General features: G+C 42.6%; 1 long non-coding RNA gene across 1 annotated transcript in view; it reads right to left on the minus strand.

Annotated features, from left to right (window-relative positions):
* Positions 1-25267, minus strand: part of LOC139604584 (uncharacterized) — a 186257-nt gene that overhangs the window by 50906 nt on the left and 110084 nt on the right. The window lies entirely within an intron of this gene.

Raw genomic sequence — 25267 nt, forward strand, 5'->3', positions numbered from 1 at the left:
CACTGCTACAGAATCCCCATTGTCCATATGAATTTGGATTAAATTTAAGCTAATCCTCTAGCTTTGCACATCCAGCAAGACAGGCTTCTACCCTTCAGAATGCAAAATAAAGAAATAAAGAAGCCGAAATTAACTGTTTTCTACATTTTCTAACATTTCTTCTCTATAACTGGAAAGATACAGAGAAATATTTATTTCTTCAGGTTTATCTTCCAAATATTAACAAATGTGAACTGGGAAATGTGAAATAAGTAACAAATAGTTTGCTGTGAAATACAACAAAAAATTTTTAAATATTTTCGACTGGAAATATAATTACCATTTGAAAACTAAAATTATTGTGAGTATATCAAGCTCGTTAAACAAGTCGGCATGAGCTGTAGGATTTCAGAATTTTGAAGAATTTCTGAACTTTTTGGAGGTGATATGACTGTTGAGTACTATCCCTGTAGCCACCTGCAAATACAAATATTTGCTTATGAAAAACACAGCTGTTTTTTTGTTGTTTTTTTTTTTTTTTAAACCGTTTGTGAACGACACACTCTCCCAAGTATTTGAAGGAAAAAAACGTGAAGGGATATGAACTCCTGCCTAACCACGAGCTGATGCTATTGCCCTTCCTACCGAATCCAACCCCTCCTATCCCAGGCCAGGATCCGCCCAATAGATCCTGTCACAAAGCAGGGAGGGTGATTTTTCCTGTGTGCTCGTTCCAGAGGCACATTTCAATACTCCATGACTCCACTCCCACGCCTACCTCAGCATTTTCACCGCCAAGTTCAGAATTACGGTTTGTGCAGTGCAGTTTTTCCAGCCAGGATTTGCCTACATGCTCAGAATCCCACTTCTCTGCACGTATTAAGACCACAATTAAATCTCCTTTCATTTTAGAACTCATTTCATTTTATAACTCAGAATAACTAAAGGATTTAAACTGGGCCTATAAATACACAACACAAAAGACTGCAATGCATTCAAAGTCATCATTTATAAACCCAGATATTTCTGATGTTCATCTGACAAGCTTAAATGAATTAAGCTTTCCATGCAGTCAAGGACAATCAAGATGTAAGATTTTTTTATTTCCAAGCATTTTATAATTATACATAACATAACTCTAGGGTGGTGGGCAGGGGAACAGCTACAAAAGCAAAGTGGAAAAATGTAACATTTTTACTACTGAAGGCAGGTTAGGGTTTGACACCTAGCAGGGAATCGCATTTTCCTTGCAGTGAGTTTTGAAAGTCCTGAAAGATTTCTGAGTTCAGTGACATCAAGATTCTGAAACCCCACAGCTCACTCTGGCCTGTTTAAGGAGCTAGATGCATTCATGGCAATCTTAGTCTACTCATGTGAATTACATTTCCTACAATTTTGTAGCTTTAATACATTTACCAACAAAACCCCTTCCTCTACAACCACTGTCAGAGAACACTGATATGGAACTGACAGAGAAGACAATGTCCTGAGCCATACACTGCTCCTTTTGTCCTTTTTCAAGGACAAACATCACTCGACAGAGCATGGCATACTTTTCCAACACTGATTTTTGATGCAGCATTAAACTCTCTGAAGGTAGCTTCTACAAAACACTGTGCACAACAGAAGGCAATACCCTTCCAGAGCCTCCTCAAACTAACTCAGCCACTCACTGTTAGGCAGAACTCAGAGCTGACCCTGCTGCCCCTGGCAACTTAAAAAAGAAAGCTCTATCTAAAAGTAGGCTTCTTCACAGCCTATATCCTGCCCTACCTTTGCAAGAATCAGCTTTGAATAAAAACTGGCTTCTTTTGAGAAGGACATTAGGTCCTGTCCACAGCTCCTGTCCTGTCCACAAGCTCCTGTTTTCACTCCCACTGTGTACTGATAACTTGGGTTAGGCGTTTCCCATGACAAACAGGCACAACACCTTCCATCAAAGCCCCAAACCAGCATCACACACCAAGTGTAACTTCATAATTCTGTAACTTCATGACTTCTGTAATCTTCAGAACTATTCTGCAGTATTTAGCTGTTTGGGGGATTTTTTTCTCCCTTAAACCAGAAAAACTCCAACCCACCACACACTTTGCATCAAAAAACTTTCAGCCAGCATCTCATGGAACTTTGCATCTATTACTACATCATACCTGAAAAGCCATTTCTGCTTCAGCTTTTTCTTTAAAAAGGAATTCTAGCTCAGCAAGGTGTACTCTGCGGATGTTATCCCTCTCCACTGCAAATCTTTGTTGCTCCTCTTGAAACTGCCACTGATCACTGAACTATTTTCTCAGTCCCTGATGCTTTCTGCTGATGGTTGTCATTCATTACTGTTGTTTACAAAAAAAAAAAAAAAAAGAGAAAGAAAAAGAAAAAAAAGAAAAAAAATAAGCACTTTCAGGAAAGAAAGTATAATGAACATAAGTTCCTCTGTGTATTGTGGTATCCTGTGAAACACTGGAATGGAAAGACTTCCAGTTTCACTACAGAGAAACAATCACATTTTGTGTTCCTGTAGCATCTTTCACACAAGGACATAGAATTGCTTTGGAGATTTCTCAAAAGCATTGAAAAAATTAGATTTCAAAAACTTAGATTTCAAATTTAAGCTCTTCTCCCTTTGGAAAGGAATAAAAATTCAACTCTTTCAAGTGAGGCCTCTATAGCATAGGGAACTTAATAACTTAATTACATTTTCCTGTAACACTTGGCTAGCTTATTGCCAAATATTTATGAGATATTTCAGTCTGTCTCAATTAATTTCAAGCTCAGTTTAAGTAACAATAGAGACAGCCACCTGCCACATGAAAATGATTCTAGGAGAACCTTAGGCAGGTTGGGCTAATGAGCAAAGGCTTAGCTTTTCTGGGGAAATTTACTGCTGCTCAAGAGATTTAAATCTTCAGCCCAATGGCTGCCCCAAGATAGGGAAATACTGGATCTACTTCCCTGTGAAAGCTTAAATGCCAAGGAAGAGTTCTTTTCTAAAAGCAGTTTCACTAGGAACTTTGCTTCATTTCACAAACTCAGTCAAAATATTTTGTAGTATTTTTTTATGTTACTGAGTACAACTAGCTATGTTGGCATTTATGTGATCACCACTTTCTAAGAGATTTTTACTTCAAATTCATCCTACTCTTCTGCAATTCCTTCCTAGATGGAGAAGGGTGAGAAAACCAGAAGAGACATGTTGGGAAAACACAGAGAATTTGTGGACACAATGATGGAAAAGACCTGTCAGATGTCAGGAAGCCAAACCTCAAGAAGAGCAGCAGAAAAATATCTTGGAGAAAATACTAATGAAAGGGCACAAGTGAGGTGCTCTGTCCAAGAAGTTAAGTTGAGGTTGTATCAAAAACACCACATGAGGTGAGCAAGGCTCCAAGGGATAGGGAAGAAGAAGCAGTAAGTTAAAAACTGAAAAATGAGAAGAACACTACAACTATTTGGCTTCTTTGACATTTGTCACAATAAAAATAAAACCAGGGAAAAACAAAACAACAAAGAACATTTAAACCAACAAAGATTTCTGTAATTTGTGTGTTCTCCAAATGAATGAAAGTGCAGAATTCTTGTTATCTTTTTTTAAAAATCTGGCAGTTTAAATGCACTTTCAAGTTTCAGAGTCTCCTTCCATCCTTGTAAGCTTACAAACTCCAGGAGTCCTCCAGTCTTTTCAGTAAACACCAAAGATTCACAAATACATTTCCTGTACTGAATTTAAACAGTATTATATTTACTTAGGAAACCAAAAAAAAAAAAAAAACCAGAATCCCCAGCTTTTAAGAGTGAGAAATCTCTCTCTGTTTGAGAAGGATTAAGAAAATTTGAGTTTGTGAATGCAAAACTACTAGGGGAAAAATATGTAGGTAAAACCCTTCCACATACCCTTTCCACATACTACTGTCATAACCCATGGTATTTGTATAAAAACTACACCAAAGATGACATGAAGAGGCCAGATATGAGCAACAAAAAGCCAGAAATATCTGAAAAGGTGAAAGAGAAAAGCAGCATGATGAGAACTCCTGGGGGAAAAGAAAAAGGTTTTGGAAAGAGCGTAAACAAATAAACAGGATTTGATTTTATTTTTTCCCCCCCATAAAATAAAAAGGAAGAATGGCTGGATATAGTGATAAGCAGGAAGTGGAGAGGAACTCCTTAATTACAATTCTGTACCCACTGAAGGAAGGAATAACAGAAGGTAAGGAGCAAGAGAAAAAAAAAAAGGTATTGATAGGTTTAGCAGGTTATATTTAATTGGTACGAGACAGCAAGGGTTTTGCAAACTCTTATGAGCTTATAGAAGCAGATGAGTAAGACATGGGCAAATAAGAAAATAAGAGACTTTCAAAAAACACTGTCACTGTAAAACCTTGTGCAATCTCTGCTTTTTTAATGACTTGGGACTGATGTATCCCCTGGCCTGTGGTTTTTGGTTTTTTTTTGAAGATTACGTTGAAATTCCATAACTTTGGTTTTTGCATCACACAGTTCATCCTCTGCAGAATACAGCTGTAAATTAGCTTCTTTTCTAGCAAATGTCATTTCAATCTCCAGATGTTGACAAAGAGTGTCTCCTTTCTCAAGTTCCAACCTTAATTGCATTATTTCTTTTTCCTAGCGAGACATCTAGAAAATAAATATTTCAGAAACTGCATTCAGAGCTGCCATCTTATCCCATCTGATTTTGAAATACAGTCTTGAAACCACCCATTTTAGATACTTTTATTTTTGTTATGCAAACTGATCCTGTTTCTAGATCATTTTCATGTACCTTAAATGTACCCCACTGTTTTTCCAAACATGCTCTGCCTTAAGAAAATAAAAGCTACAATTATATTCCACAGGCAATTTTATGGTAGCTGTATTTAGCAACCAGAAAAGCAGTTGAGTTGGGATTCTAGATTAACAGACACCTAGGAACTCACTGTGTAAACACAAACTTCAGTCCAATGATGTTCAGCAGTCAAGCAGAATGCTATTAAACACGACAAAGAAAACAAAGAAAAGGCTTCAAAAAGGATTCTTATCTGGTGTAAGAAAGATAGTCTAGTCAGTGCTGCCAAAAACTGGACCCAGGAAATCACATTCAAGCCATTAGAACTCAAGAAGGTGGAAAGTAAACCATGAATTTCTTCAGAACATCTACAAAGCAGCAGCATCCTTAATGGATGCTGCATTCATAGGAAATCATTTAAGCCCATTACAAAGGTTTTCCCTGATGCTCTCGTGGCAAACTAGTACCTAAATGAAGTAGCAGTGAGAAAAGACTCCATTAAAATTTTCTTTAGTTTGAATTTTATTACTGCTAAAAGTAACGATTCTGCTCTTAGCAGTTTGTTAGGGGCATCTGGTGTGGATGCTCGTTCATCTGTTTCCTACTAAACACAGCCAATAAACCAAGTTTGTTGTTCCCTATCCACTTATTTAAGGATTCCTGCTTCTTACAGAGTGACTTGCCCTTGTCATGATCCCATTGCTCCGTCAGTGGTGGGGTGATCCTGTAAAATGGACCCCTGGAATTCCTGGGATTAAAAGACTCAAACAGACAAACAAACCACATCTTACCTTGAGAATTCCAGAGCTGAGGGTGCAAAATATTCTTCTGCATGATTTTACTGTTGTGTAGTGCTCAAGTTTCTTACACACACCTTCAGCTATTAGCAATGATGCTAAAAGTGATATCAGTTTCTAGGGACAGGCATGAGAAGTCTGTACAGTGCTACTTTGTTATTTTCCAACTACTGAATGTCATTTTGACTCACCTGATGAGAGGATTATTTCAAGGAAACAAATTGCCTTTAAGGAAATAAATTACATTTATTCTAAGGGTAAAATAAAGCAAACAAAGAAAAAAACTCCTTACCTCTTGATTGTGTTGATTGTTTAATTCCAAATTTATTTTCTCCAGACTATGGAGTTTTCTTCTCAGATCTTCAACACTGTCCATTTCCATTTGATTTAAATTCTGAGGCAATGGTAACTCTTGTAACTGATTATCTGAGCTGAAAAGTGTGTTTTGAAAAACATGAGCATTCCTTTGAAGCTTTAATGCTTCTTTGCTTCAATTACCCTATCATGGGTCCAGAGTTTTAAACCTTCACATAAGTAAAATGATTTTGTGCAGTTTTCATCTTACTATTGCTCTTTGAAGAAAGGATTATATAGAATTGCTTATTGTGCAAGATATGAGAGATGTGGCAGCAGGAACTTGAGAGATTCACTTTGGATTAATAAAGTTGATTTAAGCATAACATATTTATTATTATTTTTCAGTATCTTTGTTTCCCATAATGAACTTCCATAATTTTTGATAATTAACTTCCAGGAGGCTTAGAAACGTAATTCCAATTATGTGAGTTAAAACAACTGCAAGCTTTTTGTCTCCACAAAAAGTCTCATTTTTTTAACATTAGTTGCCATCTCAAAACCATCTCTGTCATGAAACAAATACACAGATGTGGGAAAAAACCTCTCTTTTTACACTTTGTCTTCTGAGATACATACATTCAAACCACAGACAGGCAACTGGTCAGAGACACAACAGAATTTGAAGGTTTAGTCCTCCAAACTACCCTGTTTTATCATAATTTCCACTACTATTTTAGGTAAAGCAAAATCTACTTGGCAATTAGCAGAATCAGCCCTCAGGCACCACAAACAATAACAAAAGAGTCAACACCAAGTTTCTATATATAAAGTGAAAAATTTATACATACAATATATAAATTTATATATATACACACACAAATATGTATAGCTACATATATATATATGTTACATATATATATGTATGCATATACATATAAACAGTTACATAAAAAAATATTTATTAACCAGTTAAATAATTTAAAGTGAAATTATTATAACTTCAAACTGGAAAACTTTTCAGTTATTTCAGTTCTGGAAAATCAGTGTTCACATTATTTGATATGTTCGTTTTCACATTATTTTAAGTACGTAAGACTGCAACAATTATTTTATCCAGACAAAAGTGCAAGAGTTTATGGGCAATATAAATGTCAAATACACTGATAAAAGAAACATGATTAAATTAAGCCTAAACTGGTATCATATAATGCAGAAATGTAAATACTAAAATACCATACCTTTGGCTACATGAAGTATTTTTTACAGAAGTAGCACTGTACTGGCATTTAATTAATAGATTTTTCTAAATAAAAAGTCACCACTTTACCCCTAGGTTTGTGTATAGGCACAGTTACCATTTTTCATGACCAAAAATTTACCTGATGACATCTTTTTCTCTTTTTTTTTTTTTGGCTGGCCAAAGAGATACAAATACTATCAATAAGGGGATCTGTAACTTAGATTAAATCTTGCCTTTGAAGACATCTCTCTTAAAAGATGACATTTCAGTATTTTAGCTGCAGACCATAAATATTTTATAATTGAATAAATAGTAAGTATATTCCCATTTAAAAAGAAGACAGACATCGTCTGTCAGATCAGAACAGCTCGATGTCATCAGAAATTGTTCCACAAGGTGCCGTGTTCTTAACCCATTTTATGTATTTAATAAATGTAGGAGATAATAATCATTAAAACCTGCAAGAAAACCACAAGGTCATGATTAGTTTTCAGAACTTGCTACCAAAGCCATACCCAAAGCAAGCAACATGAATCAAAGAGCAAGAAATCAGCAACAATTAAAATCACTATTTTTAGTGTAACTCTGCTCCTGTAGTAAGAAGATTTGGAAATAAGTAGAACCTGAGCAGCTAGAGCATCTCTAATAAAATCTGAATAAAACCTTGTTTGTGGACATCGTGTAATGGGTTTGAGTGACCCTTTCTTCTCCCTTTCTGGGGAAACACAGAAGAAATAACGGCAAGTAATATTATTCAGAGATGATGAATGAAGTACCAGTCTCAGCTGAAAATAGCTAAAAGCCAGACAGCACCAAGGGGGAAAAATGAAACCCAAACTGAAAACTGGGGAAGACTTGGTCCAAGAAACAAAGGTTATGGAAAGGGGAACCATTTATTTGGTCTGTAGCAGCAGGGGAGTCATTGACCTTATTTAAACTTGGTGAGATGCAATATTATTTTCATGGAGACCACACAGAATGGAAGCAAGAGAATAATGACTTTTGGTAAAAACCTTTAAGGCTTTCATTAAATTACATTGGTTTGTGTGGCAGTCAGAGCTAAAGAAATCTGTTTCTTTCAGCTCTCCTATGAAATGTCCACCAACAAAAAATCATAATGGAAAGACATTAAAACTTAGAGGAGAAACTAACTGTGCAATTAACTATTCTGCTTAACTGAATCTGTGGGGGGGCTGTGGGGGAGAATCAAAAAACAAAACCATACCATGCATAAATTATGTGATACCACAAGCATTAGCAAATTAAGGACGCCATGGAAATTAAAAACATGTCTTAGAGCATTAAAACAGAGAACATAATATTAAGTACTGGCAAAAAAAAAGCATTAGACACCTTTTTGAAAGAGCATTTTATGCACAGCTTCTGAAGTCACGATGCAACTGGTGGAAACTTAAAGATATATATCAGAAAACCTTAGTTTTTTTCTTAGTATAGAACAAAAAAACAAAAAAAATCCAACAAAACAAAAACAAGAAAAAACAAGAAAAAACAAGAAAAAAAACCCCAAAAAACCCAAAAAAACCCCCCAAAAAACCCCAAGAAAAACAAAAAACCCAAGAAAAACAAAAAAAACCAAGAAAAGACAAAAACAAAAACAAAAACAACAAAAACAAACAAACAACAACAACAACATTAAAAAAAACACAAAAAAACCCAAAACCAAAAAAACCCCCCAAACCAACGAAAACAAACAAATGAACAAAAAAATCCCCCAGCCAATCAGTGTCAGAACTGTTGAACTATTACTTATGTTGCCCACTTCATTTTGGTTGTCTACTTATACATTTTCAAATAAAATGGAAACTAGCCTTAAGAATTTTTGTTTCTGCAATACTTTCTTTAATTGTCACAGCATGGCCAGCAAATGCAATACTTTCTGAAAGCTTCCTACTACCACTTCTAGGGGATTTTTCCTCCCATCTTCATATAACAGCTAGAAGTGTTACAACCACAAAGCTGTCAGAAGATGCAGCCAAAGACAAAACCACACAAAGTCCCTAGAAGGTTTCAAAATATGCACAATTTGCAACCTAACGAAATTCAGAGAATGTTTTCTACTTCCATTTTCACAAATTAGGAGTTCATCAACCCTTGGTTTTGAGCTAAAACATGCTTTTTTTTACCAACTACAGCTTTTAATAAGATACCATTTTTATTAAGACACCATTTTTAACAGGACTTTATGAGGTTTCAATAAAGCATGTGAGCAGGTGAAATAGTTCCTGATTTCTACATCGCAGAAGGTATTTTGTAGCTCAAAACCTAAATTCTCAGTTTTCACTTCACAAGTCCGCTGGTTACAGTCAGCATTGACCATTGCAGAAAAGCAACTTTTCACTAGCTTCAATTCCACAGCTGGCAGAAAATGCAGAGTAGTTTTGCAATTGAGAGAAATGTTCTTGCACTTACTACCTAGGAGTGTAATTTTGCTGAACTTCTGCAGCTAAGAGAGCAGCCTGCAGTCTGATTTTCTAACCAAACTCCATATTTGTGGAATTTTGCAGTTCCCATAGAACTGGCAGTTTTGTACAGACTAAAGAGAGACAAATGGTTTGTGCCAAAGATCAAACTCCTATCGAGTTATAAAACACGGGGGTCATGGTAAGACTGAAAGCCAACATCTACCAGCCCAATTAATGTGGAACACCCTCCTGTGCCTCCTGGGCAGTGTTCCTGCTTGCTGGCAGAAACCACCTCTACCTCCTGATGACTCTATGACAGTTTGCATGTGTCACACCATATCTGGTTCTTCTCTGCCTGAATTGTATCATTTCAGGCATCTAGAAAATAAATAAGCCACAAAAGCAGGAATTAAACTGCTAGGGCTTAAAAATCCAGAACTGGACCTCACCGGATAGGTTCCCTGGAAGCGATGTTGTCTGAAGGGGCTGAACTCATGGTTTCCAAACTGTGGTTTTCTTAAGTCTATAAACTGTGGAGGATGAAGAACACAGTTAACCATACATACTTTTACTTGATGAGCTTCAAAGATTAGTCTCTTCTGTATCATTAAACTATCAAGGCCTCTAGCAGACACATGCTTTGCTTTATTTAGCAGCCTACTAAAATATTGATTTTTTTAACCACTCATACTACCATGTCACGTGAACAATTACCACAACTGCAATTTGACATCAGCTTTAGAAAATAGAATTGTACTGCTAGTCTTGTAGCAGGATATCCACTGTCAGAGTTTTCAGAAGACCAATAAAAAATGTTATGTTTGAATAGATTGAGCTACATTCCTCCCAAGCAGATTACAAACTCTGCTTCTCTTCAAAAAAATTCTAATGTTCTACACAGTTCTTAGGGAGATAAATGGTACTATAAAAGGTACTATGATTTTTTAAGTAGATCAGATATCCAAGGTTGCCTGCCTAATAGAACACTTGCTATGTTAAAGGCTGCTAAGTCTTTCACAAATTGCACAGAATTTTTGCTTTAAGATGTAGCCCTGAAAACTAACAAATTAGTTTTTCATAACATCATTCTTTTTGGTATTGCAACTTACACCAAAAGCTCATAATGAACAGGGAAAAAAAAAATTCTAGTTTCATAACAGACTCAAAATGTTTTCTGTCACATCCACATCATTCTGAAGTTTTAAAACTTCTTTAAATTACTCTGAAGTCACATAGAGGAAAAGAAAAGCTAAATCTGAAGAGTGTCCCCTGAGAATGCTAAAGATTTTGAATATGCAATATTCCTCTGTTAATATACGTATTAATAGCTTACTAGCACACCAAGAGATAAATTCAAAAAATGGGCTATTTCACTTAGGGGGAAAAAAAAAAAAAATCCAGTGCCATGGAGCAGCTTGTGAGAGCTCCATAATTAACCAAAACAGCAGAGGAAGTTTTTGCTGGGGAATTACGTTTGATGTGTCACTAAAAACTTGTGTCAGCTTCTTCTTGCAAACTTCTGAATATATGCTGAATACTTCACAATAGGCCACTGATTTAGATATGAGGAATAAATTCTCCTCAGTGAGGGTGGTGAGACCCTGGCACAGGGTGCCCAGAGCAGCTGCGGCTGCCCCATCCCTGGGGGTCTCCAAGATCAGGCTGGACAGGGCTTGGAGCAGCAACCTAGGATAGTGGAATGTATCCCTGCCCACGGCAGAGGGTGGAACAGGACGACATTTGAAGGTCCCACGACGTTTGAAGGTGATGGAGACCACTCACGGATAAACCCAACCGTGATCTTAAGGGGCACTAACTTAGAGCAGGCAAAAGCCCCGACCAGTAACAAACCCGCAGCGAACCTACAGAAACTCACCGGAGTGTCTGCAGCGCATTTCTGGAGCTGTCCCGATGCTGCTCGCCCTCCAGCATGACGAGCTGGGACTGCCGCAGGAACTCCAGGGACCAAGGCAGAGCCCTGGACGGGAATTCCGCGGCTGCCTGGATCCGTGGGGTGATGTCGCAGTTCCCCGAACGCAGCGCGGGGCTCCGCCGGGCTCCCGCCGCTCTCTGCCGCCGCCCAGAAATGTCTAAAGGCTTAGAAAGGGTTCCCCAAGGTAAAATATAACTGCAGGCAATCGAAAGGACCGACTGACACCACGGCCAGGCTGAGATGTGCGTGTCCTCAGGCCAGCGCCCAGGTTATGGAGAGCAAACAGGCAGAAAGTTTTGAATGTCTGTGGACAGAATTCAAATCAGAGGGCTCTCTGGACCACAGGAGCACATCTCCCTCCATGAGGAGGGACTTAGGGTTAGGGAAAGGTTCTTGTGTAACCTCCCAAGTGGAGAGATTTCGAGCCCCAGGTGTGTCAAACAACAACTGAATAAAACTCACTCTACAGTATGCTGGGAAAGCACTTGCTCCCTCTCCAAGCACTGCTGTACTTTCTGCAGCTCCGTTTTTAAGTTCCTGTTAAATTGTCTCTGTCTGCACACTCAGAGTGCAGATGATTTAACAATTTGCTGGCACCAGCTATGCTATCCTGAGCTTTTTTCAGGTTTTGTCCTACGACACACATCTATCAGGATACCCAGGATATAGCCTTTAAGACTAAAGATTTTAATTGCAAGAGATAAAAACTCCACAACATTCCACACACTCTCTGGGATAGCTCTCAAAACTTCATTTCTCATATGTGACCTGATCTCTGTAAATGGCTTTCAGCTGTGATTTTCTTCATTCTATGTCATGTAGTTATTTTTAAAGATATTGTGTCAAATGAAATAAGGCGGGGATGGAGGGTGTCTTGTGTGCTGTTTCATTTTTTCATAATTATTTCCAAGAGATTTTAGTGCACAAGGTTGTGATTTTAAAATAAACAAATAATAAAAGTAGAGAGTAAGACAACAAACTAACTCCATGGAGAAATCACACAAAAGTAAGGTTTAAGTTTGGAGATCTGAAATAAAGATTGAGTTATAAAATGCAGACTTTATCACAGTTGTCTTCTATTTCCTTTTGTGAAGAGAAGCTGTCAGGTCCAGTCCATGGCCATGCTCTCTGTGTTTTCCTTTAGAGTTTCGTACAAGGCTTGGCTTTTATCTACTTCTTCACTGGGGTGCAATTCTAGTTTTTTGTTTGACTCCTGTAGCTGTTGCTCCTGTTCATTCAAAAGTGGTTGTACCTGATGCTTCCAATGTAAGGCATTATTTAATTCTCCTACACTGTCAAACCTCTCACAATGTGATGAATCTTTGCTGAAGCATATTTAATTGCTCTCACAGGCCCTGGGCTTGGTCAGCTTCTTTTTTTCATCTTACTGAAATTCCATTTGAATTCTGCAAGTTGTAGGTGTAGTGAGTGGTGTTCCATCTGCTCTGCATGAAGCCTTCCTGCAAATTCAAATATTGCCTTCTGCAAGTATGATTTTCATGCTGGACAGTCTGTGACACAACCCACACTCCAGACAAGGACTCTTTCTCCAGATCAGTGGTGCACTTGTTGTGGGCTAGTGGAACTGAACTAGTGGAACATTTTTACATTCAGCTTGTCCATAATTTCTGAAAAGGAGTTTCTGGCTGCACCTATTTTTAAATGTCCACAAAGCCAGGACTTTGGTTTGTTAGCAACATTCTGCTGTCCAGTCATGGAAGTGATTATTGCAGCATGGAAATTAACTAGGAAACCAGCTGAGTGCTTCAAAGCTCTCAATTTCTTCATTTTCACAAACTGGCAGATTATGCCTGTGTTTGGATACTCCTACACACACTTGAAATCCAGTGCCTCATTTTAAGCCCTTTTGTCCAGCTGGAAAGGGAGCAAGAAAACTGGGCTAAAACTTTAAGCCTTTTAGCTGCCAAAACTGCAATCACAGCTCCTCAGAACACATAAGCCAGGCCTTTGGTTCCCCTTTTCCTCATCCTTGTTTTGTCTTCTTTTCCTCATCAGCAGGGAGAGCATTCATTAGGCTCCTGATTTTCTGTTCCACTGATTTCTGGATGTTGACCTGGTCATGGAGGGAGTCTCTTTGGGAAGACATTAGCACACAGTAGAGAGGGCACAGCCATACCATGCTCCTTTTTGCCCACTCCTACTTGTTGCAGTCTCGAAATCCTTTTTTTAATTGCCTGCTAATGTCCTGGAGGTTGCCTGAAGTTCATAAGTAAGAAGAATTAGAAGCTTATGGAAGTTTTCTTTGCATGGAGAGAAATAAAAAATGCCACCATTAGGCAAAGGTGCAAATAAGGAAAAATGAAATAAAAAGCAACTGCCCAGCCACTGTTGCATACAAAATATATGAGAATTTGTTTCCACAGCAAAACCCAGCTACTGAGGATTTGGAAAGCAACAGATCTGTTTGTGGCAGCTCACCATTTCTCTGGAGCCCAGCAATCACATGCCCTGACTATCATGGATATCCTTTAGAAGGAAAACATGCCAGAAAAAAAAAATTTCTTCCAGAGGCCACTCTGAATTCTGCAGGAATAATGACGGTTTGTTTTGTTCTGAGCCAGTTAGCCGATGGGAAGAGAAATCCTCATGAAAGCATGGTAGTTATAAATTGGACAAATTAGGACTGATCCTAGGAAGCTGAGTTTTGAAGCATTCAGCAGTTTACTCTCCATCCATCAGCTCCTGAGGCACGGACAGTGCAAAATGAGACAGAGGGGGAGAATTGGAACAGAGAGTTTGGAGATTTCAGTGTTGTTACACCAAGCAGAAAATGCTGGAGAGGTTTTAGCCTTAAATCCTGCTGCTGAGAGCAAAACCTCTTACTTAATAAGCCTGTTATTCTCTGTTGCTTTTGGGAATTAAACCTCTGTTGCAGCCAAGGATTTTAGAGACATTTAACCCTGACTTCAATTTCCCTGGTGCATGTGGGGAAAGGAGCTGTTTTCCTTGCTATAAATCATGCCCTGTGTGTTGTCATCACTGTCACAGGTGCTGGTAGAAGATGCCTTCAGGTTTGATCTCATCAGCCAGATTTTCAGCTGCAAGAAAGCAGCTTAAACATCACTGAACACTGCTGAAATTCAAGATGCAGTTATTTTAAGGTGTAAGAAAATGGTATAAGTTTTTGTTAGAAAATAATTAATGTCTCTCTGACTTGAGATATCTATCTCCTGTAGGATAAAAGCATAGCTTTAAAAAACATGAGTGTTTCTAATACATGACCTTCTGCTTTCTTGCTTTCCTTGTCCAGAGTCTCACACAGCTGATTTTATTTTGGGTGTAACCAGATGCTCATCCCTCTCCTTAGTCTTGTAGTTATGCTTTGAGCATCCCTGGGGAATAAGAGGCTCCATTTTGTTCCCCAAAGTGTTCCACTTGCTGCTGCACATCTAAAGTGAGCCTGCTTTGGGGTGATGCCAGAACTCTCCAAAACTATCCAGGTCCATGCTTGGTGCATCAAAAGCCAGTCTCCAGCAGACCTGAATGAGGTCCCTGAGGATCAGCTATAGTGATTCCAAAGGGCTGGCATGAGGGCCTCAAAGACCACCCTGGGGCCACTGGAGAATCCCTCAGAGCAAATCTGCTTGGAGCTGCCAGGACTGAGCCTTGCAGCTGACACAGGGACTCAGAGCAGCTGGAGCACAGCCCAGGAAATGCTGCAACTGCAATCTTCCTCTGCAGGAAGAAGGACAACTTCTGCCTCTCCTCAGCTGCCATCCCTCTGACATCAGCACTGCTGCCCTCTACCTGAGCAGAAAAATAATGAAAAATTTTCCTCAACAAACCATCCCTTGTAAAAGTGGGCAAGATCATTCTGATGACTCATTTGGTCTCCAGGCTGTGAAATATACTGGGAGCTGTCTGTGCCAGGGCTGCAGGAAGGACACTGACCTCCTGCCACAGTTACAGAAGCTGCTGAATGGTTACAGAATTACCCCAACATCTTCAGCAAACTCCCAGAAATTCTTGACCATGGCTCTGCCTGGGTCAATCCCCATTCAATGTCACTACCAACCATCTGAGTCCACCAATATTCCCCGCCTCCCACAGCTTTCAGCAGGAACATTGAGTGAAGCTGGCCTGATCTGTGTTCACAACTGGGCCTCACTCTCTGGTCACACTCCTGGCTTGAGTCCTCACCCAGCAGGGCCTATGCTGGACAAGAGAGCAAAGCAGAAAAGTCAGAGATGCAGATGGGGAAGAAAAGCCTCAAACTGACATTTGGAATAAGCACTCACTCAATAAGAAAATGGATTACATGCTCACAGCTCCACATTTCTGCAGGAGGGAAGAAGGGGAAAAACGAGTGCAAAGAGCAGGAGGGATTGTGCTCACCCAGCTCATCATCAGGCTCGGAGCTCCATCTCGTGGGTGCTGGCCACCAGCAGCACTGGCCACTGGCCAGGGGGCCTGGAGGCCACCAAATCTCTTGGGGATACGGGCTCTCAAAGCCATGGACACGCTTTCTGGTAGCCTTTGAGTCAGTACTTTTTAATGACGTCCACCTTGCATTTCTCAGCATTGAATCTCTCTTATATCCACATCAGAGTCACTGATGGACAAAGCTGCATGTCTGGCAGGGCTGTCTGTGAGCTCCTCCTGCTCTGCCATGGCTCAGGGCTGCTTTGTCTCAGCACAGTAGTGAATGGGAAAACATTTGTCATCTTTGAGCTGAGACGTTGCTCTGATCCTTCCAGAGGCACCAGGTCAGACTCAGACCTTCCCAAGATGTGCATTTGCCGGATGTCAGCTAACTGCACTGGACAGGGAAGCAGGGAAGAAAGGGGCTGGACTGAGAGCTTGTGAATGTTGTTGCATGGCTGAGAAGGAAAAGCTTCTTGAGTTCAGCTGTGAATGGACAGGGAAGGCTTTGCTTAAAGCAAGATTTCCTAAAGAAGAGGGAATGAAAATGTCATCCCTGAGTAAGGATGAAAAGGTGTGAGCCTGTGTTGGCCACGTTTGTGTGCTTGTTTTCCTGGAAAGAATCCCTAGTGCAGGGACATTTCTGGTGAGGAAGTGGAAGCTTTGTAGGTTCTAAAAGGCTTTGTTTGATGGGAAAGAAGAGAAGAGTGTTTGGAGAAGGGGCACTGAAGGCCAAGTGTCCCGTGCAGGGAGGGGCATGCCAGAGGTGCCTCTGTTGCAGCAGCAGGTGTGGGCTGTGCCTCTTTTGGGTGGGAAGGCCAAGGCAAAGCAAGGGCTGGGCTGCAGCTGCTGCTGCTGTGTGAGCCCTGCCGTGCGTGTAGGCGCTCCCAGAGCCATGGCTGGGGCTGGGCTGGAGCTGCAGCTTTCTTGTCCTCTCAGGAAGCTGCTGCCTGCAGTCCAGTTTCCATCTGGGAAATCCTCAGCTGGGCAAACTGGCCAGTCTTGCTGTCCATGTTGCAGAGCTCAGACCCCTTGCTCTTGGGCATCTCTGTGGGAAGAGATGTGTGTTCCCATGCTGTCCCTGCCAAGCTGCAGCCTGGATGAGACTGCTGTGCTCAGGGCTGTGGAGGGAGGAGCACATCCCTGTGCCAGGAGCTGGCAGGACTCCTTCCTTAGCAGCCATTCCATGTGTTCAGTGTCACCCCCATGTTCAACCCTGTCAGCTTTGACAGCTTAGACAGCTTTTGGACTGTGTTTGAGAAGTCAAATCTTTTTGTTGAAGGGCTTTGGGGCCCAGAGTTCTTGTTAGGAACAAGGGATTAGGTGTGTGAGCCATGGAGGTGTTGGACCGGGTGTTTTGTGTAAGTGGTGAGAAGGGTTTCTTCCTTTCTGTTTCTCTTTCAAGGGGAATATTACTGTTGGCCCTGAGTCTTCAGGAGGGGAGCCTGTGGACAGAGCTGCAGCAGAGGGAGCTTTGCCTGGCACCGAGAGCTGCAGAACAATTCCCAGGAGCCCGAGGAGCTTGGTAAGGACAGAGCCCCCATTGGTTTAGAGAGGTGTGAGATGGCTGCTCTGAGCCTGCCTCTGGCAGGAAGGGAGATGAGAAGAGTTGAGTTCCTGTCTGCAGGCTTGGTGCTTCTTGGTGCCTTGAGTTCAAATCCTGCACGGGCACAACCTGCCTGAGCCCTGCCCTCCACGCTTCTCCAGAGGCACTGAGTCCTCTGCTGTGGCAAGAGAGCAGGGAATAAACCTGACCTTGTGGGAGTTGTGTCACCAAGCCGGGTGTCCCAGTTTTGTGCTGATGTCCATGGATAAGTTCGCTGCAGGATGTCAGTGCTCTGGAGGCAACACTGAGTGACTCTTGAAGCAAGAGAGGAAAAGCCCAGCAAAAAGTGAATGTAGAAGTCTGAGCTTTTTGTCTCCAAGCATTAAATCAATGTAGTACCACAGTCTGCTGATAGCTGTAGTGAGATACATTAAAAATACAAGCAGCAGAAGCTCTGAGGCCAAGGAAATCATTAGTCACAAATCCAGTAGCTCAAGGAAAAAAGGAAATTATCCCTTTAAATTAGCGAGAACTAAAGGAGAGAGAGAGCACTTTGGATCTGCATTCTTGAGCAAAGCTGGTGCAGCCTGCAGGCCTGGTAGGGAGCTCTTTCCCTCTGGGATGACCCAGAGCTGCTGGTTGTTTCGGAGGAGCTGTTGCTCACTGCAGAGGGCAGGCTGTAGATGGCAGGGAACGCTGCTAGTTCATAACTCAGCTCCCAGCACCTTCAGCTTCAGCCATTTCAGTGAGGACTGAGGTCTCTCTGTCAGCACAGAGAAAGAACCAGGCTGGGCTTCTTTGTGGCAGCTGGCACTGTCTGTGTTTCAAGTTCTCGTGGGGGCCCTTTGTACTGTGAGGGCTTTCAGTGTATTGGGATACTTCAAAACTTCAGAAGTTGTAAAAACTCTGAAGGAGTCTAGCTCATTGAAGAGCAGGCTTCAAACTGCCAAGTGGGAGTCTGCCTTTCTGGCCATCTTTTACAGACTTTGATAGAAGGACAGTTACCTCCCAAGGGAAAGATGCTCAGAGGCCAATATTGACCCAGTGTTCCCTTTGCTTCCCAGATTTCCAGCTGATCTGCCTTGCCAGGAGGGCTGTCCTGTGTGGGAAGAAGAATCAGAGGGGGAGCCTGTGACCATCAGGCAGGTGGAATCCCTCACTGTATACATAGATTTATAGATTCCTACAATTCTATTTCTATATCCATATAGTTACATTTATAGATTTATAGAGGTATGTTTATATGTGCATGTATATCCATACTGTAAATTGATCTATATTGTTATAGATGGGATAGAATTAGTTACATTTCTAGATTTTGAGATTTACATTTATATATTTATAGAGTTACATTTAGATGCCTACATTTAGACCCTTACATTTAGACCGTTACATTTAGATGCTTAGATATAGATTTAGAAATGTGTGTAGTTATTTATTTAGAAGTATGTGGAATTTTAGATGCATAGATTGAGCTGTGTAGGCCTGGGGTGCATTTTTAGCTCTTTCCCCCCTCGGCTGCCTTTTTCACCTCTTGCTTTTCCCCCGGTGCCCCCTGTGTCCCCTGTCCCTGTGCTGGGTCCCAGCTGGCGGCCGGGCCGGGCGGAGCAGCACTTCCAGCCCCCGCTGTCCCTGGAGCGGTGGGAGCTGCCGCTGGCCCCAGGCACTGTCCCCTAAGGAGCTGCTGGAGGACGGTGAGACAGAGGGGGCTGAGGGGGCTGAGGGGGCGGTGGCGCCGAAGGGACGGTGACCCTGAGCTGCTGCTGGGGCTGAGGGCTGTGGGGCAGCCGAGGGCCATGGTGGCACTGAGGTGACAGGGAAGTGGCACAGGCTGAGGGGCTGGTGGGTCTCAGGGGACGGGATGGCTCAGAAGGGACTGAGGGGGGTGAGAGGACTGTGAGGGGCCGAAGAAACTGAAGGGGGCTGGGGCTTCACCGAGAGCATGGCAGGGCTGAGGGGATGGAGGGGCCAGCAGGGAGCACAGAGGGGTCCGGGACTGCAGCTGTGCCAGGCCTTGGAAGCAATTCCAGAGCCTCCACTTTTGCCACAGCCGCAAGGAAGACCTTGAGGACAGCCAGAGACTGACGGGAGCCAGCAGGGAGGAGCTGAAGGCCGGCAGCAAGAGCAGTGAACGGGGACCTGCTGCTGCCAGCTGGAGAGAGCCCGGCTGAGGCCACAGGCCCGGGGAGGCAGGCTGGGGCTGAGGCTGGCGTGGGCTGTGGCCGTGGGCACTGCCCGGCGGGGCAGGAGCGGGCCCTGCCCGTGCTGGGGCTGCTCAGCGCAGCTGCCCTGGCTGGCACAGGGGCTGTCCTTGTGTAATGGGTTAATTTCTCAAGTTTGTTCATCAAGTCTATTAAAAAAAAAAAAGGGAAGCTGATGAAAAACCAAAAGATAAATATAACGGGCTAATATGTTGCAAAATGTCATAAGGCTAATATGTTGCAAAAGCTAACATGTCGAAAAGCTGAATATGCAATATGCATGCAGCCACACGCCTATATATGGTAAAGGCTATTGCAGGGTCATCAAAACTCTGAGAGAGAGGATGGGAGCCTTCCTCCAAACGACCACCAAAAGGCAGAAAAAGACCCCCAGCAACTATCGGCTCAGACGCAGAAAACACCGGAAAATACGCAACCACGACAGATCAAAGAGAGGCCTGAACTGCCAGGTGGGTGCGAGCCGTTGGTGGAGCGGAGACTGCCCAGCTGCACCCAGCGCTGTAATTTGCCTATTATCGCTTGCACTGTCAATTAATAAATTACATTTCATTTGGACTCACTTGTTGGTGATTGGTTCCTCACCACAAATTATAACAAATTGGTGCCGTGACTTGGATTGGGAGAATTCTTGGAGAAGAGAACCTGCCGGGGAGACGCCCCACCTCACGGTGGCCCCGGGGTTGCCATTCTCCAAGACCCCCGACCGACGAACCCAAGACTCGATAATAGGCAAATTGGAGGCCGGCAACCCCATAATCTTTGTGCACGAAGTCCAGACGAAGATGCGTGGTTCTTCGGGTGAGTATTAGAGGGGATAGCGTCCAGTTAGAGTTGGGATCCCGGAGTGTGGTGCGTGAGACATCCTCTGGACAAAGTGAGTGCGGCCCCCATACAGTGCGGTTCCCAGGTATCCGTGAGGGACTGGGCCACGAACGGGGGGAGTGAGAGAGTGTGTAAAAGAAGGCACTCCGGAGGATGGGACAAGGGAAGAACAAGCCCTCTGATCCTATAGGAAAAGGAATTAGTATCAAGCTTCCCCCACTACCTCCAGATAGCCCTTTATGTTTGATGACCAAGTTCTGGGATGCTTATCCCTCCAGAAAAGGGAAGGACCGGGCTAAGATGATCCATTATTGCATGGAGGTTTGTGGAGGGAAACACATCAGGGCAGGTAGCCTTTACTGGCCCGTGTTTGGAGCATTTGAGGATTGGATTGGTCAGGCTCTGAACACATATGTTAATTCAAAGGAACCATTTAGTGTGGAAGAAAGTGAATATGCAGCCCTGTGGATCGTTGGTGAGACTAGTTCTTCCCTATTTGTATTAAAATCTAGAAAGAAGAAAAGGAGACCAGGGGATACTTGGGAAGCGCCTGATCCATCTCCCCCACCTTATTTACCCCCTCTACAAATTCCCAATGCACCCCCTCCTCCTCCTTGTCCCCCGTCACTACCTCCCGTACCCCCTATTCAAGAAATAGACAATTTCAAGTCAGAACCTGATCCCCCCAGGAACACAGGAGAATAACTAGAAGTCAGTCTCGGCAAGAGGCAGGCGAGGCCCCTCTACTTCCATTAAGGGAAGTAGGAATGGGCATGATTCCAAACCCTAATGCAGGACAACCAGGTCAGCCTGCTCAAATTCCAGGGGTAGGATATGTGATGGCTCCTTTGAATTCAGGGGACGTCAGGGAATTTAAGAAAGAAATGGGGCACCTCTTGGAAGACCTGCTGGGGGTAGAAGAAAGGGTGGATCAATTTTTGGGACCCAATATATATACATGGGATGAATTACAATCTATATTAGGAATTCTGTTCACACTTGATGAACGGGGAATGATAAGAGCTGCTGGGATGAGAGTTTGGGACCGGGATCATCAACAGGGGCCACAGGGAGATGTGAAATGGCCACTCCAGCGTCCCCACTGGGACAATCAGAATCCCGAACATAGAATCCATATGAGTGATTTAAGGGCGATTGTCATTCAAGGGATAAAGGAATCCATCCCTCGAGGGAGGAATGTAAGTAAAGCATTTAGTGAACAACAAAAGAAGGATGAGGATCCCACTGAATGGCTGGAGCGATTACAAAAATGTTTCCGGCTATATTCAGGAGTAGATCCCGATTCAGAAGTTGGGCAAGCCTTACTGAAAACGCAATTTGTAGCCAAGGCGTGGATTGTTATTAGAAGAAAGTTGGAGAAAATGGAGAATTGGCAGGACAGAGGCTTAGATGAGTTGTTAAGGGAGGCTGAGAAGGTATATATTAGAAGAGAAGATGAAAGTCACAGAAAGCAGATGAGGATAATGGTAGAAGCAGTACAAGAAGGTCAAAAGGGGGGACAAATGAGACAGAGAGTCCCCGCTATGCAAAAGAGAGAGCCAGAAAAAGAAAAGGGGGGGCGGGGTTGTTTGTTATTATTGCGGGAAGAAAGGACACATGCGATGGGAATGTTGAAAAAGGCAAATGGATGAGAGACAGTTTCAGGACTAGGGGTGTCAGGGCTCTATTTGCCCCAGGGATTTACAGAATCCCCTAATCTATTTGGTCAAGCATTAGAATAGATCTTGCAGGAATATCACCCCGAGGAAGGGACCACCTTAATTCAATATGTGGACGATTTGCTGATAGCGGGAGAAGAGGAAGAATCAGTTAGAAGGGGCAGTATAAAGTTACTAAACTTTCTCAGTCTTAAAGGGCTAAAAGTTTCTAAATCTAAATTGCAGTTTGTAGCAAAAGAGGTAAAATATTTAGGACACAGGCTGACCGAGGGAACCAAGAAGTTGGATCCTGGTGGGGTCCAAGGTATACTCTCCCTTCCCGCCCCAAGGAGTAAAAGGCAAGTTAGACAACTCTTGGGGCTCTTTGGATATTGCAGGCAGTGGATTGAAAACTTTAGAGGAAAACAAATTCCTGTATGATAAGCTCACAAAGGAAGGTCTGGTTAAGTGGTCTAAGGAAGATGAGGAACGACTGGATGCACTGAAGACAGAGCTGGTAAACGCTCCGGTCCTCAGCCTCCTCGACCTTAGAAAGCCTTTTTACCTGTTTGCCAGTATAGATGAAGGTACTGCATATGGAGTACTGGCACAGAATTGGGCAGGGAGCAAGAAGCCTGTGGCATATCTTTCCAAATTACTGGAGCCCGTTAGTCGGGGATGGCCAACTTGTCTCCAAGTAATAGTGGCAGCAGCGCTGTTGGCAGAAGAAGCCAGCAAGGTTACCTTTGGAGCAGAGCTACACGTACTATCTCCACATAATATTAGAGGAGTTTTACAACAAAAGGCTGAAAAGTGGATCACAGATGCGAGGCTCCTGAAATATGAAGGGATATTGATAGCATCCCCAAAATTACAACTCGGTACTACATTCCTTCAGAAGCCAGCCCAGTTCCTTTATGGGGAACCTGAAGAAGAACTCACTCACGACTGTCTACAAAACATTGAGGAACAAACCAAAATTTGCCCTGACCTAGAGGAAGAGGAGCTAGAAACAGGAGATAGGCTGTTTGTGGATGGGTCCTCCCGAGTAGTAGAGGGAAAGAGAAGGTCAGGGTATGCAATAGTGGATGGTAAGACCTCTTTGGTGGTAGAATCAGGACCCTTGAGCCCTAGTTGGTCGGCCCAGGCACGCGAACTCTACGCTGTCCTACGAGCCTTGGAACAGCTCAAGGGCAGAGCTGGAACTATCTATACAGATTCCAAATATGCGTTCGGCATCGGGCACACTTTTGGAAAGATTTGGGACGAAAGGGGATTAATTAATTCCCAAGGCAAGGGGTTAATTCATGAGGAACTAATTTGAAGAATCCTTAAAGCTATAAGAGGCCCTACGGAGATAGCAGTTGTACATGTTAAGGGTCACCAGGCAGGAATTGGGGCCACTACCAGGGGAAACAATTTAGCGGATCAGGAAGCTAAAAGAGCAGCTTTGATGGTACTCCAGGAACCGGATAGTAATACTGTAAATGCTAGAGAAAATTGTACTACTTGTGGTAGAGATTTGGAGGAGGCCCCCTGTTATGCTTGCTGGAAGACATTTGGGACCGAGGCTATCAGGTGTTCTTGTGACAACCCAGAGAAAATCAATTGTTGGTTTCATGGCCCAAAATACATTCTAACTTTCTCTGCAAAGGAACAGGAGAAGTTAATGCAGATGGGATTAGGAGAAAAAGAGGGGAGTTGGTTATTACAAGATGGGAGGGAGATGGTCCCAAAGGCCTTAGCCTTAAGAATCCTCCAGGCAATTCACGTGAAAACCCATTAGGGCACACAAGCATTAATTGATCAGTTTGCTATAAAATACATGGGTATTGGGTTACATCATTCAGCAAAGCAGGTCACTCACCGGTGCCTCACCTGTCAGAAGGTTAACAAACAGCACCAGAAATCCCGGATCATGGGAGGCAGGGAGTTGGCCCATAGACTGTTCTCCCATGTACAGATAGATTTTATAGAATTATCTAAAGTTGGGCGATATAAATATCTATTTGTCCTGGTAGATCACCTGACCCACTTTGTGGATGCCTTTCCCAGTGCTCGGGCAACAACTCATGTGGTGGTTAAAGCAATACTTGAAGAAATCATCCCCAGATATGGGTTAATAGAAGTAATGGACTCTGCCACAGGCCCCCATTTCGCTTCTAAGGTAGCAAAGGAAGTTTTTACTGCTTTAGGAACACAGTGGCAATATCACACCCCATGGCACCCTCAGAGTTCGGGCAGAGTAGAGAGAATGAATGGAGAAATAAAGAAGCAATTAACCAAATTAATGATAGAAACAAAAATGTCCTTGCTCAAATGTTTACCACTGGCTCTACTAAACATCCGTACTCAACCACGGACAGACGTGGGAATTTCCCCATTTGAGATGCCATACGGAATGCCATATGACATGGAGGCACCGGTAGATCATCCACACCTAGAGAATATACAGATAAACCAATATCTGACCCAACTGATGAATAGGCAAGGGAGCTCCGTGATAAAGGATTACTGGTACAGAGACCTCCCTTAGATGTCACCATCCACCAAATCAAACCTGGGGATAGAGTATTGATTAAGACTTGGAAAGAAGCCTCCTTGACACCTCGTTGGGAAGGCCCGTATGTGGTATTGCTTACCACAGAAACTGCCATCCGAACAGCTGAGAAAGGATGGACACATGCTAGTCGAGTGAAGGGACCAGTCAAACTTGAACGCACATGGAAAGTGGCAAGCCAACACGAGAAACTAAAGGTTAAGCTTAAAAGAGACCAGTAATGACAAATAATTAACCCCAGGAAACATTACCATCAGAACACTCCTCACCTAGATCAAGAGGACTTTTTTGTTCTTCCCAGCAGGAACTGCAAAGGAGAAACCAGCGTGGTGGATGTGTTGGGACAAATTTTGGCCAATTTGGCTTGGCACATCTACTATACTGCCTTTTCAGTTACTGCGTGAACTTTGAACATTAGGAAAATGTATTTTGAAAATTTTAAAGAAAACAATTGTATAGATAAATGGAGCTGCCGATGTGGCAACCTGCCCAACTTGATACTGAGTTATGTCCGGAGGTGCGTAAAAGGGAGGAGTTTCATTGGAACCTCCTGGAAGATCGAATCCTCCAATGGTGTCTAGATATACTGTTCTTAGACAGTAACTTTTGCAGTAACTTTTCAAGACA

The sequence above is a fragment of the Agelaius tricolor genome, unplaced genomic scaffold (assembly GCF_023055355.1).
Source record: "Agelaius tricolor isolate 1412-34295 unplaced genomic scaffold, bAgeTri1.0.p SCAF_53, whole genome shotgun sequence".
In the NCBI taxonomy this organism is placed as follows: domain Eukaryota; kingdom Metazoa; phylum Chordata; class Aves; order Passeriformes; family Icteridae; genus Agelaius; species Agelaius tricolor.